Consider the following 17,153-nt stretch of genomic DNA (forward strand, 5'->3'; position numbering starts at 1 on the left):
TACTAGCCGTGTCGTGAAACAGGAGGCTGTCATCCACTGGCTCAGGGGCTGGCTGTCCCCGAGACCAGGGCTTCTGTCCTGTCCGGACCGGCGGCCGCCCTTCCGCTCCGGTCCTGGGCAACGTATGTGCTAGCCGCACTAGGTCCAGGTCGGACATCGGTCGGCTCCGCTATTTCGATCGCAGGACACGTGTGTCTCTCCACGGGCTGCGTGGTTCCTACTTCCCGAAACTTTAGGCTCCGGTCCTGTGCGACGTGTGTGCTAGCCGCACTGGGGTCCGGGTCCTGTCTCGGGTGGATTGGGGACAACGATCCCAAGACACGGTTGTCCGTCAACAAGCGTTGTGGGTGCCAGCCATGCCGGGAAGCCGGAGGCTGTCATCCGCCGGCTCGGGGACTGGTCGTCCCCGAGACCAAGGGTTCAGTCCTGTACGGTGCAGCAGTCATCCATATGGGGACTCTGTGGTCCGCTCCTGGGCGACGTGTGTGCTGGCCGAACCCGGGTCCGGGTCCCACCTTGGGCGGCTCGAGGAAGGTGATCACATGACACGGTCGTCTGGCCACGAACGGCGTCGGAGCTAGACTTGCTGCGAAGTGTGAGGCTGTCATCTGCCGGCTCGTGGGCTGGCACTTGCGGGGAACTGGGGTTCTCTCCTCTCCGGAGCCGCAGCCGTCCTTCCCGAATACCCACGCTCCAGTACTGGGCGACCTCTGTGCTAGCATCAATGGGGTCTGCTTTGGATGGCCCCTTTAGCCCATCCAAAAGTGCCCCCAAAGGAAGGCTTTGGGTACAAGTGAACTCCCCAGGGGAGACTTTATGCAGCCCCACATACAAATGCACCCTGCGTGTTTGCTATTTCCAAGCAACCCTAAACGTAGCCCTAGCCGGCATAGGAGACCACTGAAAAATCAAGCCCCAGAAAATGCGATACGAGCCCCTTTCGCCCATCCAAAAGTGCCCCCAAACGAAGGCATTGGGTACAAGTGAACTCCCCAGGGGAGACTTTACGCAGCCCCACATACAACTGGACCATTCGCGTTCGCTGTTTCCGAGCAACCCTGAATATAGCCCTAGCCAGGATTGGAGACAACTGAAAAATCGGGACACAGAAAATGCGTTCCAAGCTCCTTTCGCCCATCCAAAACTGCCCCCAAAGGAAGGCTTTGGGTACAACTGAACTCCCCAGGGGAGCCTTTATGCAGCCCCACATGCAACTGGACCCTTCGGGTTCGCTCTTTCCAAGCATCCCTAAAGATAGCCCTGTCCCGCCTTGCAGACGGCTGAAAACTCATGGCCCAGAAAACACGTCCTGAGCCCCTTTCGCCCATCCAGAAGTGCCCCCAGATTAAGGCTTTGTGTACAACTGAACTCCCCATGGGAGCCTTTACGCAGCCCTACATGCAACTGGACCATTCGCGTTCGCTGTTTCCGAGCAACCCTAAATATAGCCCTAGCCAGGATTGGAGACAACTGAAAAATCGGGTCCCAGAAAATATGTTCCAAGCTACTTTCGCCCATCCAAAAGTGCCCCCAAAGGAAGGCTATGGGTACAAGTGAACTCCCCAGGGGAGCCTTTACGCAGCCCCACATGCAACTGGACCCTCCTTATTAGCACTTTCACAACAAGACTAAATATATCCCTAGCCGGAATCGGAGACAACTGAAAAATCGGGTCCCAGAAAACGCGTTCCAAGCCTCTTTTGCCAATCCAAAAGTGCCCCCAAAGGAAGGCTTTGGGTACAAGTGAACTTCCCAGGGGACCCTTTATGCAGCCCCACATGCAACTGGGCCCTCCTTTTTCACTCATTCCGAGCAAACCGAAACATAGCCGTAGTCAGCATGGGAGACGACTGAAAACTCGTGCCCCAGAAGACACGCCCTGAGCCGCTTTCGCCAACATCCAAAAGTGCCCCCAAAGGAAGGCTTTGGGTACAACTGAACTCCCCAGGGGAGCCTTTATGCAGCCCCACATGCAACTGGACCCTCCGTATTCGCTCTTTCAAAGCAACCCTAAATATAACCCTGGCCCGCATGGCAGACGACTGAAAAATCGGCCCCAGAAAACGTGCTACAAGCCCCATTCGACCAACCAAAAGTGCCCCCAAAGGAAGGCTTTGGGTACAAGTGAAGTCCCCAGGGGAGCCTTTATGCAGGCCCATACGCAACTGGACCCCCCGTGTTCGCTGTTTACAAGCAACCCTAAATATAACACTAGCCAGCATGGCAGAAAACTGAAAACTCGGGCTCCAGAAAAAGCGTTTCAAGCCCCATTCACACATCCAGAAGTGCCCCCAAAGGAAGGCTTTGGGTACAAGTGAACTCCCCAGGGGAGCCTTTATGCAGCCCCACATGCAACTGGACCCTCCGTATTCGCTCTTTCACAGCAACCCTAAATATAGCCCTCGGCGCAATGGGAGAAGACTGAAAAACGGGCCTCAGAAAACGCATTGCGATTCCCCTTGGACCATCCTAAAGTGCTCCCAAAGGAAGGCTTTGGGCACAACTGGACTCCCCAGGGGAGCCTTTATGCAGCCCCACATGCAACTGGACCCTCCGTATTCGCTCTTTCACAGCAACCCTAAATATAGCCCTGGCCCGCCTGGCAGTCGACTGAAAACTCGGGCCCCAGAAAATGCATTAAAAGCCTAATTCGCCCCTCCAAAAGTGCCCCCAGAGGAAGGCTTTGGGTACAACTGAACTCCCCAGGGGAGCCTTTACGCAGCCCCACATGCAACTGGACCCTCCTTGTTCACTGTTTACGAGCAACCCTAAATATACCCCTAGCCACCATGGCAGAAGACTGAAAACTCGGGCTCCAGAAAATGCGTTTCAAGCCCCATTCACCCATCCAGAAGTGCCCCCAAAGGAAGGCTTTGGGTACAAGTGAACTCCCCAGGGGAGCCTTTATGCAGGCCCATACGCAACTGGACCCCCCGTGTTCGCTGTTTACAAGCAACCCTAAATATAACACTAGCCAGCATGGCAGAAAACTGAAAACTCGGGCCACAGAAAAAGCGTTTCAAGCCCCATTCACCCATCCAGAAGTGCCCCCAAAGGAAGGCTTTGGGTACAAGTGAACTCCCCAGGGGAGCCTTTATGCAGCCCCACATGCAACTGGACCCTCCGTATTCGCTCTTTCACAGCAACCCTAAATATAGCCCTCGGCGCTATGGGAGAAGACTGAAAAAGCGGGCCTCAGAAAACGCATTGCGATTCCCCTTGGACCATCCAAAAGTGCCCCCAGAGGAAGGCTTTGGGTACAACTGAACTCCCCAGGGGAGCCTTAACGCAGCCCCACATGCAACTGGACCCTCCGTATTCGCTCTTTCACAGCAACACTAAATATAGCCCTGGCCCGCGTGGCAGTCGACTGAAAACTCGGGCCCCAGAAAATGCATTAAAAGCCTAATTCGCCCATCCAAAAGTGCCCCCAGAGGAAGGCTTTGGGTACAACTGAACTCCCCAGGGGAGCCTTTATGCAGCCCCACATGCAACTGGACCCTCCGTATTCGCTCTTTACAGCAACCCTAAATATAACCCAAGCCAGCATGGCAGACGACTGAAAACTCGGGCCACAGAAAACGTGCTACAAGCCCCATTCGACCATCCAAAAGTGCCCCCAAAGGAAGGCTTTGGGTACAAGTGAACTCCCCAGGGGAGCCTTTATGCAGGCCCATACGCAACTGGACCCCCCGTGTTCGCTGTTTACAAGCAACCCTAAATATAACACTAGCCAGCATGGCAGAAAACTGAAAACTCGGGCCACAGAAAAAGCGTTTCAAGCCCCATTCACCCATCCAGAAGTGCCCCCAAAGGAAGGCTTTGGGTACAAGTGAACTCCCCAGGGGAGCCTTTATGCAGCCCCACATGCAACTGGACCCTCCGTATTCGCTCTTTCACAGCAACCCTAAATATAGCCCTCGGCGCAATGGGAGAAGACTGAAAAACGGGCCTCAGAAAACGCATTGCGATTCCCCTTGGACCATCCAAAAGTGCTCCCAAAGGAAGGCTTTGGGTACAAGTGAACTCCCCAGGGGAGCCTTAAAGCAGCACCACATGCAACTGGCCCCTCCGTATTCGCTCTTTCACAGCAACCCTAAATATAGCCCTGGCCCTCCTGGCAGTCGACTGAAAACTCGGGCCCCAGAAAAACGGTTAAAAGCCTAATTCACCAATCCAAAAGTGCCCCCAAAGGAAGGCTTTGGGTACAAGTGAACTCCCCAGGGGAGCTTTTATGCAGGCCCATACGCAACTGGACCCCCCGTGTTCGCTGTTTACAAGCAACCCTAAATATAACACTAGCCAGCATGGCAGAAAACTGAAAACTCGGGCCACAGAAAAAGCGTTTCAAGCCCCATTCACCCATCCAGAAGTGCCCCCAAAGGAAGGCTTTGGGTACAAGTGAACTCCCCAGGGGAGCCTTTATGCAGCCCCACATGCAACTGGACCCTCCGGGTTCACTCTTTCACCGCAAGCCTAAATATAACCCTAGCACGCCTGGCAGTCGACTGAAAGCTCGGGCCACAGAAAATGTGTTACGAGCCCCATTCGCCCATCCAAAAGTGCCCCCAAAGGAAGGCTTTGGGTACATCTGAACTCCCCAGGGGAGCCTTTACGCAGCCCCACATGCAACTGGACCCTCCGTGTTCGCTCTTTACAGCAACCATAAATATAACCCTAGCCAGCATGGCAGAAGACTGAAAACTCGGGCCACAGAAAAAGCGTTTCAAGCCCCTTTCGCCCATCCAGAAGTGCCCCCAAAGGAAGGCTTTGGGTACAAGTGAACTCCCCAGGGGAGCCTTTACGCAGCCCCACATGCAACTGGACCCTCCTTGTTCACTGTTTACGAGAAACCCTAAATATAGCCCTGGCCCGCCTGGCAGTCGACTGAAAACTCGGGCCCCAGAAAATGCATTAAAAGCCTAATTCGCCCCTCCAAAAGTGCCCCCAGAGGAAGGCTTTGGGTACAACTGGACTCCCCAGGGGAGCCTTTACGCAGCCCCACATGCAACTGGACCCTCCGTATTCGCTCTTTCACAGCAACCCTAAATATAGCCCTGGCCCGCGTGGCAGTCGACTGAAAACTCGGGCCCCAGAAAATGCATTAAAAGCCTAATTCGTCCATCCAAAAGTGCCCCCAGAGGAAGGCTTTGGGTACAACTGAACTCCCCAGGGGAGCCTTTATGCAGCCCCACATGCAACTGGACCCTCCGTATTCGCTCTTTCAAAGCAACCCTAAATATAACCCTGGCCCGCACGGCAGACGACTGAAAAATCGGGCCCCAGAAAACGTGCTACAAGCCCCATTCGACCATCCAAAAGTGCCCCCAAAGGAAGGCTTTGGGTACAAGTGAACTCCCCAGGGGAGCCTTTATGCAGGCCCATACGCAACTGGACCCCCCGTGTTCGCTGTTTACAAGCAACCCTAAATATAACACTAGCCAGCATGGCAGAAAACTGAAAACTCGGGCCACAGAAAAAGCGTTTCAAGCCCCATTCACCCATCCAGAAGTGCCCCCAAAGGAAGGCTTTGGGTACAAGTGAACTCCCCAGGGGAGCCTTTATGCAGCCCCACATGCAACTGGACCCTCCGGGTTCACTCTTTCACCGCAAGCCTAAATATAGCCCTAGCAAGCCTGGCAGTCGACTGAAAGCTCGGGCCACAGAAAATGTGTTACGAGCCCCATTCGCCCATCCAAAAGTGCCCCCAAAGGAAGGCTTTGGGTACATCTGAACTCCCCAGGGGAGCCTTTATGCAGCCCCACATGCAACTGGACCCTCCGTATTCGCTCTTTCAAAGCAACCCTAAATATAACCCTGGCCCGCACGGCAGACGACTGAAAAATCGGGCCCCAGAAAACGTGCTACAAGCCCCATTCGACCATCCAAAAGTGCCCCCAAAGGAAGGCTTTGGGTACAAGTGAACTCCCCAGGGGAGCCTTTATGCAGGCCCATACGCAACTGGACCCCCCGTGTTCGCTGTTTACAAGCAACCCTAAATATAACACTAGCCAGCATGGCAGAAAACTGAAAACTCGGGCCACAGAAAAAGCGTTTCAAGCCCCATTCACCCATCCAGAAGTGCCCCCAAAGGAAGGCTTTGGGTACAAGTGAACTCCCCAGGGGAGCCTTTATGCAGCCCCACATGCAACTGGACCCTCCGGGTTCACTCTTTCACCGCAAGCCTAAATATAGCCCTAGCAAGCCTGGCAGTCGACTGAAAGCTCGGGCCACAGAAAATGTGTTACGAGCCCCATTCGCCCATCCAAAAGTGCCCCCAAAGGAAGGCTTTGGGTACATCTGAACTCCCCAGGGGAGCCTTTACGCAGCCCCACATGCAACTGGACCCTCCGTGTTCGCTCTTTACAGCAACCCTAAATATAGCCCTGGCCCGCCTGGCAGAAGACTGAAAATTCGGGCTCCAGAAAATGCGTTTCAAGCCCCATTCACCCATCCAGAAGTGCCCCCAAAGGAAGGCTTTGGGTACAAGTGAACTCCCCAGGGGAGCCTTTATGCAGCCCCACATGCAACTGGACCCTCCGGGTTCACTCTTTCACCGCAAGCCTAAATATATCCCTAGCTCGCCTGGCAGTCGACTGAAAGCTCGGGCCACAGAAAATGGGGTACGAGCCCCATTCGCCCATCCAAAAGTGCCCCCAAAGGAAGGCTTTGGGTACATCTGAACTCCCCAGGGGAGCCTTTATGCAGCCCCACATGCAACTGGACCCTCCGTGTTCGCTCTTTACAGCAACCATAAATATAACCCTAGCCAGCATGGCAGAAGACTGAAAACTCGGGCCACAGAAAAAGCGTTTCAAGCCCCATTCACCCATCCAGAAGTGCCCCCAAAGGAAGGATTTGGGTACAAGTGAACTCCCCAGGGGAGCCTTTACGCAGCCCCACATGCAACTGGACCCTCCGGGTTCACTCTTTCACCGCAAGCCTAAATATAGCCCTCGGCGCAATGGGAGAAGTCTGAAAAAGCGGGCCTCAGAAAACGCATTGCGATTCCCCTTGGACCATGCAAAAGTGCCCCCAAAGGAAGGCTTTGGGTACAACTGGACTCCCCAGGGGAGCCTTTATGCAGCCCCACATGCAACTGGACCCTCCGTATTCGCTCTTTACAGCAACCCTAAATATAACCCAAGCCAGCATGGCAGACGACTGAAAACTCGGGCCACAGAAAACGTGCTACAAGCCCCTTTCGCCCACCCAGAAGTGCCCCCAAAGGAAGGCTTTGGGTACAAGTGAACTCCAAAGGGTAGCCTTTATGCAGGCCCATACGCAACTGGACCCCCCGTGTTCGCTGTTTACAAGCAACCCTAAATATACCCCTAGCCACCATGGCAGAAAACTGAAAACTCGGGCCACAGAAAAAGCGTTTCAAGCCCCATTCACCCATCCAGAAGTGCCCCCAAAGGAAGGCTTTGGGTACAAGTGAACTCCCCAGGGGAGCCTTTATGCAGCCCCACATGCAACTGGACCCTCCGGGTTCACTCTTTCACCGCAAGCCTAAATATATCCCTAGCTCGCCTGGCAGTCGACTGAAAGCTCGGGCCACAGAAAATGGGGTACGAGCCTCATTCGCCCACCCAAAAGTGCCTCCAAAGGAAGGCTTTGGGTACATCTGAACTCCCCAGGGGAGCCTTTACGCAGCCCCACATGCAACTGGACCCTCCGTGTTCGCTCTTTACAGCAACCCTAAATATAGCCCTGGCCCGCCTGGCAGAAGACTGAAAATTCGGGCTCCAGAAAATGCGTTTCAAGCCCCATTCACCCATCCAGAAGTGCCCCCAAAGGAAGGCTTTGGGTACAAGTGAACTCCCCAGGGGAGCCTTTACGCAGCCCCACATGCAACTGGACCCTCCTTGTTCACTGTTTCCGAGAAACCCTAAATATACCCCTAGCCACCATGGCAGAAGACTGAAAACTCGGGCTCCAGAAAATGCGTTTCAAGCCCCATTCGCCCATCCAAAAGTGCGCCCAAAGGAAGGCTTTGGGTACAACTGAACTCCCCAGGGGAGCCTTTATGCAGCCCCACATGCAACTGGACCCTCCGTATTCGCTCTTTCACAGCAACCCTAAATATATCCCTGGCCCGCCTGGCAGTCGACTGAAAACTCGGGCCCCAGAAAATGCGTTAAAAGCCTAATTCGCCCATCCAAAAGTGCCCCCAGAGGAAGGCTTTGGGTACATCTGAACTCCCCAGGGGAGCCTTTACGCAGCCCCACATGCAACTGGACCCTCCTTGTTCGCTCTTTACAGCAACCCTAAATATACCCCTAGCCACCATGGCAGAAGACTGAAAACTCGGGCTCCAGAAAATGCGTTTCAAGCCCCATTCACCCATCCAGAAGTGCCCCCAAAGGAAGGCTTTGGGTACAAGTGAACTCCCCAGGGGAGCCTTTATGCAGCCCCACATGCAACTGGACCCTCCGGGTTCACTCTTTCACCGCAAGCCTAAATATAACCCTAGCACGCCTGGCAGTCGACTGAAAGCTCGGGCCACAGAAAATGTGTTACGAGCCCCATTCGCCCATCCAAAAGTGCCCCCAAAGGAAGGCTTTGGGTACATCTGAACTCCCCAGGGGAGCCTTTACGCAGCCCCACATGCAACTGGACCCTCCGTGTTCGCTCTTTACAGCAACCATAAATATAACCCTAGCCAGCATGGCAGAAGACTGAAAACTCGGGCCACAGAAAAAGCGTTTCAAGCCCCTTTCGCCCATCCAGAAGTGCCCCCAAAGGAAGGATTTGGGTACAAGTGAACTCCCCAAGGGATGCCTTTACGCAGCCCCACATGCAACTGGACCCTCCTTGTTCACTGTTTACGAGAAACCCTAAATATAGCCCTGGCCCGCCTGGCAATCGACTGAAAACTCGGGCACCAGAAAATGCATTAAAAGCCTAATTCACCCCTCCAAAAGTGCCCCCAGAGGAAGGCTTTGGGTACAAGTGAACTCCCCAGGGGAGGCTTTACGCAACCCCACATGCAACTGGACCCTCCGTATTCGCTCTTTCACAGCAACCCTAAATATAGCCCTGGCCCGCCTGGCAGTCGACTGAAAACTCGGGCCCCAGAAAAACTGTTAAAAGCCTAATTCGTCCATCCAAAAGTGCCCCCAGAGGAAGGCTTTGGGTACAAGTGAACTCCCCAGGGGAGCCTTTACGCAGCCCCACATGCAACTGGACCCTCCTTGTTCACTGTTTACGAGCAACCCTAAATATAGCCCTGGCCCGCCTTGCAGTCGACTGAAAACTCGGGCCCCAGAAAATGCATTAAAAGCCTAATTCGCCCCTCCAAAAGTGCCCCCAGAGGAAGGCTTTGGGTACAACTGGACTCCCCAGGGGAGCCTTTACGCAGCCCCACATGCAACTGGACCCTCCGTATTCGCTCTTTCACAGCAACCCTAAATATAGCCCTGGCCCGCGTGGCAGTCGACTGAAAACTCGGGCACCAGAAAATGCATTAAAAGCCTAATTCGCCCCTCCAAAAGTGCCCCCAGAGGAAGGCTTTGGGTACAAGTGAACTCCCCAGGGGAGGCTTTACGCAACCCCACATGCAACTGGACCCTCCGTATTCGCTCTTTCACAGCAACCCTAAATATAGCCCTGGCCCACCGGCAGTCGACTGAAAACTCGGGCCCCAGAAAAACTGTTAAAAGCCTAATTCGTCCATCCAAAAGTGCCCCCAGAGGAAGGCTTTGGGTACAAGTGAACTCCCCAGGGGAGCCTTTACGCAGCCCCACATGCAACTGGACCCTCCTTGTTCACTGTTTACGAGCAACCCTAAATATAGCCCTGGCCCGCCTTGCAGTCGACTGAAAACTCGGGCCCCAGAAAATGCATTAAAAGCCTAATTCGCCCCTCCAAAAGTGCCCCCAGAGGAAGGCTTTGGGTACAACTGGACTCCCCAGGGGAGCCTTTACGCAGCCCCACATGCAACTGGACCCTCCGTATTCGCTCTTTCACAGCAACCCTAAATATAGCCCTGGCCCGCGTGGCAGTCGACTGAAAACTCGGGCCCCAGAAAATGCATTAAAAGCCTAATTCGTCCATCCAAAAGTGCCCCCAGAGGAAGGCTTTGGGTACAACTGAACTCCCCAGGGGAGCCTTTATGCAGCCCCACATGCAACTGGACCCTCCGTATTCGCTCTTTCAAAGCAACCCTAAATATAACCCTGGCCCGCACGGCAGACGACTGAAAAATCGGGCCCCAGAAAACGTGCTACAAGCCCCATTCGACCATCCAAAAGTGCCCCCAAAGGAAGGCTTTGGGTACAAGTGAACTCCCCAGGGGAGCCTTTATGCAGGCCCATACGCAACTGGACCCCCCGTGTTCGCTGTTTACAAGCAACCCTAAATATAACACTAGCCAGCATGGCAGAAAACTGAAAACTCGGGCCACAGAAAAAGCGTTTCAAGCCCCATTCACCCATCCAGAAGTGCCCCCAAAGGAAGGCTTTGGGTACAAGTGAACTCCCCAGGGGAGCCTTTATGCAGCCCCACATGCAACTGGACCCTCCGGGTTCACTCTTTCACCGCAAGCCTAAATATAGCCCTAGCAAGCCTGGCAGTCGACTGAAAGCTCGGGCCACAGAAAATGTGTTACGAGCCCCATTCGCCCATCCAAAAGTGCCCCCAAAGGAAGGCTTTGGGTACATCTGAACTCCCCAGGGGAGCCTTTATGCAGCCCCACATGCAACTGGACCCTCCGTATTCGCTCTTTCAAAGCAACCCTAAATATAACCCTGGCCCGCACGGCAGACGACTGAAAAATCGGGCCCCAGAAAACGTGCTACAAGCCCCATTCGACCATCCAAAAGTGCCCCCAAAGGAAGGCTTTGGGTACAAGTGAACTCCCCAGGGGAGCCTTTATGCAGGCCCATACGCAACTGGACCCCCCGTGTTCGCTGTTTACAAGCAACCCTAAATATAACACTAGCCAGCATGGCAGAAAACTGAAAACTCGGGCCACAGAAAAAGCGTTTCAAGCCCCATTCACCCATCCAGAAGTGCCCCCAAAGGAAGGCTTTGGGTACAAGTGAACTCCCCAGGGGAGCCTTTATGCAGCCCCACATGCAACTGGACCCTCCGGGTTCACTCTTTCACCGCAAGCCTAAATATAGCCCTAGCAAGCCTGGCAGTCGACTGAAAGCTCGGGCCACAGAAAATGTGTTACGAGCCCCATTCGCCCATCCAAAAGTGCCCCCAAAGGAAGGCTTTGGGTACATCTGAACTCCCCAGGGGAGCCTTTACGCAGCCCCACATGCAACTGGACCCTCCGTGTTCGCTCTTTACAGCAACCCTAAATATAGCCCTGGCCCGCCTGGCAGAAGACTGAAAATTCGGGCTCCAGAAAATGCGTTTCAAGCCCCATTCACCCATCCAGAAGTGCCCCCAAAGGAAGGCTTTGGGTACAAGTGAACTCCCCAGGGGAGCCTTTACGCAGCCCCACATGCAACTGGGCCCTCCTTGTTCACTGTTTCCGAGAAACCCTAAATATACCCCTAGCCACCATGGCAGAAGACTGAAAACTCGGGCTCCAGAAAATGCGTTTCAAGCCCCATTCACCCATCCAGAAGTGCCCCCAAAGGAAGGCTTTGGGTACAAGTGAACTCCCCAGGGGAGCCTTTATGCAGCCCCACATGCAACTGGACCCTCCGGGTTCACTCTTTCACCGCAAGCCTAAATATATCCCTAGCTCGCCTGGCAGTCGACTGAAAGCTCGGGCCACAGAAAATGGGGTACGAGCCCCATTCGCCCATCCAAAAGTGCCCCCAAAGGAAGGCTTTGGGTACATCTGAACTCCCCAGGGGAGCCTTTATGCAGCCCCACATGCAACTGGACCCTCCGTGTTCGCTCTTTACAGCAACCATAAATATAACCCTAGCCAGCATGGCAGAAGACTGAAAACTCGGGCCACAGAAAAAGCGTTTCAAGCCCCATTCACCCATCCAGAAGTGCCCCCAAAGGAAGGATTTGGGTACAAGTGAACTCCCCAGGGGAGCCTTTACGCAGCCCCACATGCAACTGGACCCTCCGGGTTCACTCTTTCACCGCAAGCCTAAATATAGCCCTCGGCGCAATGGGAGAAGTCTGAAAAAGCGGGCCTCAGAAAACGCATTGCGATTCCCCTTGGACCATGCAAAAGTGCCCCCAAAGGAAGGCTTTGGGTACAACTGGACTCCCCAGGGGAGCCTTTATGCAGCCCCACATGCAACTGGACCCTCCGTATTCGCTCTTTACAGCAACCCTAAATATAACCCAAGCCAGCATGGCAGACGACTGAAAACTCGGGCCACAGAAAACGTGCTACAAGCCCCTTTCGCCCACCCAGAAGTGCCCCCAAAGGAAGGCTTTGGGTACAAGTGAACTCCAAAGGGTAGCCTTTATGCAGGCCCATACGCAACTGGACCCCCCGTGTTCGCTGTTTACAAGCAACCCTAAATATACCCCTAGCCACCATGGCAGAAAACTGAAAACTCGGGCCACAGAAAAAGCGTTTCAAGCCCCATTCACCCATCCAGAAGTGCCCCCAAAGGAAGGCTTTGGGTACAAGTGAACTCCCCAGGGGAGCCTTTATGCAGCCCCACATGCAACTGGACCCTCCGGGTTCACTCTTTCACCGCAAGCCTAAATATATCCCTAGCTCGCCTGGCAGTCGACTGAAAGCTCGGGCCACAGAAAATGGGGTACGAGCCTCATTCGCCCACCCAAAAGTGCCTCCAAAGGAAGGCTTTGGGTACATCTGAACTCCCCAGGGGAGCCTTTACGCAGCCCCACATGCAACTGGACCCTCCGTGTTCGCTCTTTACAGCAACCCTAAATATAGCCCTGGCCCGCCTGGCAGAAGACTGAAAATTCGGGCTCCAGAAAATGCGTTTCAAGCCCCATTCACCCATCCAGAAGTGCCCCCAAAGGAAGGCTTTGGGTACAAGTGAACTCCCCAGGGGAGCCTTTACGCAGCCCCACATGCAACTGGACCCTCCTTGTTCACTGTTTACGAGCAACCCTAAATATACCCCTAGCCACCATGGCAGAAGACTGAAAACTCGGGCTCCAGAAAATGCGTTTCAAGCCCCATTCGCCCATCCAAAAGTGCGCCCAAAGGAAGGCTTTGGGTACAACTGAACTCCCCAGGGGAGCCTTTATGCAGCCCCACATGCAACTGGACCCTCCGTATTCGCTCTTTCACAGCAACCCTAAATATATCCCTGGCCCGCCTGGCAGTCGACTGAAAACTCGGGCCCCAGAAAATGCGTTAAAAGCCTAATTCGCCCATCCAAAAGTGCCCCCAGAGGAAGGCTTTGGGTACATCTGAACTCCCCAGGGGAGCCTTTACGCAGCCCCACATGCAACTGGACCCTCCTTGTTCGCTCTTTACAGCAACCCTAAATATACCCCTAGCCACCATGGCAGAAGACTGAAAACTCGGGCTCCAGAAAATGCGTTTCAAGCCCCATTCACCCATCCAGAAGTGCCCCCAAAGGAAGGCTTTGGGTACAAGTGAACTCCCCAGGGGAGCCTTTATGCAGCCCCACATGCAACTGGACCCTCCGGGTTCACTCTTTCACCGCAAGCCTAAATATAACCCTAGCACGCCTGGCAGTCGACTGAAAGCTCGGGCCACAGAAAATGTGTTACGAGCCCCATTCGCCCATCCAAAAGTGCCCCCAAAGGAAGGCTTTGGGTACATCTGAACTCCCCAGGGGAGCCTTTACGCAGCCCCACATGCAACTGGACCCTCCGTGTTCGCTCTTTACAGCAACCATAAATATAACCCTAGCCAGCATGGCAGAAGACTGAAAACTCGGGCCACAGAAAAAGCGTTTCAAGCCCCTTTCGCCCATCCAGAAGTGCCCCCAAAGGAAGGATTTGGGTACAAGTGAACTCCCCAAGGGATGCCTTTACGCAGCCCCACATGCAACTGGACCCTCCTTGTTCACTGTTTACGAGAAACCCTAAATATAGCCCTGGCCCGCCTGGCAATCGACTGAAAACTCGGGCACCAGAAAATGCATTAAAAGCCTAATTCACCCCTCCAAAAGTGCCCCCAGAGGAAGGCTTTGGGTACAAGTGAACTCCCCAGGGGAGGCTTTACGCAACCCCACATGCAACTGGACCCTCCGTATTCGCTCTTTCACAGCAACCCTAAATATAGCCCTGGCCCACCTGGCAGTCGACTGAAAACTCGGGCCCCAGAAAAACTGTTAAAAGCCTAATTCGTCCATCCAAAAGTGCCCCCAGAGGAAGGCTTTGGGTACAAGTGAACTCCCCAGGGGAGCCTTTACGCAGCCCCACATGCAACTGGACCCTCCTTGTTCACTGTTTACGAGCAACCCTAAATATAGCCCTGGCCCGCCTTGCAGTCGACTGAAAACTCGGGCCCCAGAAAATGCATTAAAAGCCTAATTCGCCCCTCCAAAAGTGCCCCCAGAGGAAGGCTTTGGGTACAACTGGACTCCCCAGGGGAGCCTTTACGCAGCCCCACATGCAACTGGACCCTCCGTATTCGCTCTTTCACAGCAACCCTAAATATAGCCCTGGCCCGCGTGGCAGTCGACTGAAAACTCGGGCCCCAGAAAATGCATTAAAAGCCTAATTCGTCCATCCAAAAGTGCCCCCAGAGGAAGGCTTTGGGTACAACTGAACTCCCCAGGGGAGCCTTTATGCAGCCCCACATGCAACTGGACCCTCCGTATTCGCTCTTTCAAAGCAACCCTAAATATAACCCTGGCCCGCACGGCAGACGACTGAAAAATCGGGCCCCAGAAAACGTGCTACAAGCCCCATTCGACCATCCAAAAGTGCCCCCAAAGGAAGGCTTTGGGTACAAGTGAACTCCCCAGGGGAGCCTTTATGCAGGCCCATACGCAACTGGACCCCCCGTGTTCGCTGTTTACAAGCAACCCTAAATATAACACTAGCCAGCATGGCAGAAAACTGAAAACTCGGGCCACAGAAAAAGCGTTTCAAGCCCCATTCACCCATCCAGAAGTGCCCCCAAAGGAAGGCTTTGGGTACAAGTGAACTCCCCAGGGGAGCCTTTATGCAGCCCCACATGCAACTGGACCCTCCGGGTTCACTCTTTCACCGCAAGCCTAAATATAGCCCTAGCAAGCCTGGCAGTCGACTGAAAGCTCGGGCCACAGAAAATGTGTTACGAGCCCCATTCGCCCATCCAAAAGTGCCCCCAAAGGAAGGCTTTGGGTACATCTGAACTCCCCAGGGGAGCCTTTATGCAGCCCCACATGCAACTGGACCCTCCGTATTCGCTCTTTCAAAGCAACCCTAAATATAACCCTGGCCCGCACGGCAGACGACTGAAAAATCGGGCCCCAGAAAACGTGCTACAAGCCCCATTCGACCATCCAAAAGTGCCCCCAAAGGAAGGCTTTGGGTACAAGTGAACTCCCCAGGGGAGCCTTTATGCAGGCCCATACGCAACTGGACCCCCCGTGTTCGCTGTTTACAAGCAACCCTAAATATAACACTAGCCAGCATGGCAGAAAACTGAAAACTCGGGCCACAGAAAAAGCGTTTCAAGCCCCATTCACCCATCCAGAAGTGCCCCCAAAGGAAGGCTTTGGGTACAAGTGAACTCCCCAGGGGAGCCTTTATGCAGCCCCACATGCAACTGGACCCTCCGGGTTCACTCTTTCACCGCAAGCCTAAATATAGCCCTAGCAAGCCTGGCAGTCGACTGAAAGCTCGGGCCACAGAAAATGTGTTACGAGCCCCATTCGCCCATCCAAAAGTGCCCCCAAAGGAAGGCTTTGGGTACATCTGAACTCCCCAGGGGAGCCTTTACGCAGCCCCACATGCAACTGGACCCTCCGTGTTCGCTCTTTACAGCAACCCTAAATATAGCCCTGGCCCGCCTGGCAGAAGACTGAAAATTCGGGCTCCAGAAAATGCGTTTCAAGCCCCATTCACCCATCCAGAAGTGCCCCCAAAGGAAGGCTTTGGGTACAAGTGAACTCCCCAGGGGAGCCTTTACGCAGCCCCACATGCAACTGGGCCCTCCTTGTTCACTGTTTCCGAGAAACCCTAAATATACCCCTAGCCACCATGGCAGAAGACTGAAAACTCGGGCTCCAGAAAATGCGTTTCAAGCCCCATTCACCCATCCAGAAGTGCCCCCAAAGGAAGGCTTTGGGTACAAGTGAACTCCCCAGGGGAGCCTTTATGCAGCCCCACATGCAACTGGACCCTCCGGGTTCACTCTTTCACCGCAAGCCTAAATATAACCCTAGCACGCCTGGCAGTCGACTGAAAGCTCGGGCCACAGAAAATGTGTTACGAGCCCCATTCGCCCATCCAAAAGTGCCCCCAAAGGAAGGCTTTGGGTACATCTGAACTCCCCAGGGGAGCCTTTATGCAGCCCCACATGCAACTGGACCCTCCGTGTTCGCTCTTTACAGCAACCATAAATATAACCCTAGCCAGCATGGCAGAAGACTGAAAACTCGGGCCACAGAAAAAGCGTTTCAAGCCCCATTCACCCATCCAGAAGTGCCCCCAAAGGAAGGATTTGGGTACAAGTGAACTCCCCAGGGGAGCCTTTACGCAGCCCCACATGCAACTGGACCCTCCGGGTTCACTCTTTCACCGCAAGCCTAAATATAGCCCTCGGCGCAATGGGAGAAGTCTGAAAAAGCGGGCCTCAGAAAACGCATTGCGATTCCCCTTGGACCATCCAAAAGTGCCCCCAAAGGAAGGCTTTGGGTACAACTGGACTCCCCAGGGGAGCCTTTATGCAGCCCCACATGCAACTGGACCCTCCGTATTCGCTCTTTCAAAGCAACCCTAAATATAACCCAAGCCAGCATGGCAGACGACTGAAAACTCGGGCCACAGAAAACGTGCTACAAGCCCCTTTCGCCCACCCAGAAGTGCCCCCAAAGGAAGGCTTTGGGTACAAGTGAACTCCAAAGGGTAGCCTTTATGCAGGCCCATACGCAACTGGACCCCCCGTGTTCGCTGTTTACAAGCAACCCTAAATATACCCCTAGCCACCATGGCAGAAAACTGAAAACTCGGGCCACAGAAAAAGCGTTTCAAGCCCCATTCACCCATCCAGAAGTGCCCCCAAAGGAAGGCTTTGGGTACAAGTGAACTCCCCAGGGGAGCCTTTATGCAGCCCCACA

Source organism: Anas acuta, chromosome W, assembly GCF_963932015.1.
Source record: "Anas acuta chromosome W, bAnaAcu1.1, whole genome shotgun sequence".
Taxonomy (NCBI): domain Eukaryota; kingdom Metazoa; phylum Chordata; class Aves; order Anseriformes; family Anatidae; genus Anas; species Anas acuta.